The sequence below is a fragment of the Vigna radiata genome, unplaced genomic scaffold (assembly GCF_000741045.1).
Source record: "Vigna radiata var. radiata cultivar VC1973A unplaced genomic scaffold, Vradiata_ver6 scaffold_454, whole genome shotgun sequence".
NCBI lineage: Eukaryota > Viridiplantae > Streptophyta > Magnoliopsida > Fabales > Fabaceae > Vigna > Vigna radiata.
The window spans coordinates 11,562-13,891 of record NW_014543420.1 but is presented as its reverse complement, the minus strand read 5'-3'; positions in this window follow the sequence as shown (position 1 = coordinate 13,891).

Below are 2,330 nucleotides of genomic sequence, written 5' to 3'. Positions count from 1 at the left end.
AAAATAAAAATTATAATTTATAAAGTATAATAAATTCTTTTGCTCTTGTTGCAAAACCTGGTATTGATCCAAAGTAACAATGTCGAGACCGAACGTTCGTCTTGGTTTCTTGTAGTTTCTGATAATCTTTTTGGTGTTTTGTTGTTCCCTCATGCTCCTCGTGGTCACCATTTGGGTTTGCCGCTTGTCCCCACGATGGGGGCCATTATATTTCGGTGGAATTGGCTTGAGGGTCGGTCGTCCTTCCTTCTCTGCTCTCTTTCGATCGTTTTAATCTTTTCTGAGAACACAATCCTCCGATGGGTGGTTGACCTGCAAAAGACACTCCGACGCTAAAGTCATATATGTTTTATAAAGAGGACTATATTTTATTAGGATAGATCAATGTTGTTCTACCTGAACGTGAATAATATATTTATAAGGCTTTGCGGTAGCCAAACACATTGATTAATCATTAAACCAGACAATCAAATTCAATAATACCTGTTAATTGTCCATTAATACCATATTCTTGTGCAATATGACCTGTCAATCACTCATAAATAGCGTATATTCACGTTTAATATGACCATTAAACATATTAATTAGTCATTAATGATTTCTAACTTTTCTGATTAGTGTTTATGTGACCATCGGTCGGTTTCTTNTTTTGACCCCAGATTCTTCTTAGTCGGTCGGTCACCGAGGTATAGTACATAATGCAATAAAAGAGATAAGGGATAGAAAGACAAACACCAAGATTTTTATATTGGTTCGACCTTAATGCCTACATCTAGTCCTTTTCAATCAACCTGAGATTTAAAGTCACTTCACTATAAAGATTGAGTTATAAAGCAAGTATTACAAAGACCCTCTCTCAATGTAATNTCCTCTCTTACTCCAAATCTAATATAGAAGAATAAAAAATAAAGAACAATCCTCTTTCTGTAGAAACCCTTTGAGACACCTCTCAAGGAAACTATAACCTCAAGTTCTCTTCCTAGCCACCGGCAACCGTGAAACTATAATCCTTAGATTGCAAAATCAACAATATTGATATGATTTAGAATAACTCAAAGTGCGGATGATGATCAGCCAAAGAAAGTACATAGCAATTCCTTCAAGAACCCTTTAAATCTACCAAACTAACGTATCTTGATTCTTGGAGAATGAGCACGCCTGCAAAATCTTATCTCAACTCACTTTGTCAGATATTAAAGATTAAATGCTCAAAAGTTATTTTTGCAAAAAGCTATGCATCNAACCCAACAGCGAATCTCGGGCTTCACCGGAAGGACCTCCTGACGCTAATGACCACGAATCACCACCTCACCCACCGCACAAGCCTCGCCGATAACCACGAACCACCACCCCACTCGACACCCACAGCAACGCGACGAATCGTAGGCACACAATGAAACCAAATTTCTCAACAGTTCTCAGCACAAGGGAGGAACGGTTTCTGTTTGATCAAATTGGGGACGACCTGCACGAATACCCTCAATCGCTGAGTTTAATTGGTCAAGACCCTTACCGAAGGACACAGANCCCTCGCTAAGGTCTTCTTGACCGTCAGTAACATTATTTCATGTTGCCCTTCGGAAAGTCACTTTTTGGCCCTCGGTAAGGAACTTTTACCGACGGCCCCGACGCCTTCGGAAAAATACCGTCGGTATTTCACGCTTTTCTTGTAGTGTCAAGTCATATATGTTTTATAAAGAGGTCTATATTTTATTAGGATAGATCAAAGTTGTTCTACCTGAACATGAATAATATATTTATAAGGCTTTGCGGTAGCCAAGCATATTGATTAATCATTAAACCAAACAATCAAATTCAATAATACCTGTTAATTGTCCATTAATACCATACTCTTGTGCAATATGACCTGTCAATCACTCATAAATAGCGTATATTCGCANTTAATATGACCATTAAACATATTAATTGGTCATTAATGATTTATACCTTTCGTGATTAGTGTTTATGTGACCATCGGTCGGTTGTCTGTTTTGACCCTGGATTCTTCTTAGCCGGTCGGTGATCGGGGTATAGTACATTAAGCCCCNCAAGCCCTGAGTAGCTGTTTGTATGTGTGAAGGGGTTTAAATATGCCGGACGAAAATTTGGGACGAGAGTGGAGTTCACGAGGAGCTTGCCCCACCGCTCGGTTCAGGACGAGAGTAGGAGTTCACGAGGAGCTTGCCCCACCGCTCGACGAGAGTGTGAGTTCACGAGGAGCTTGCCCCACTGCTCGGTTTTGGAACTTTTTCCTGTGCAAGATATTTTTACTCACAAAAATATGAGTTAAATAAAATATTTATTTTTATAATGAGATAACGTTAGAACCT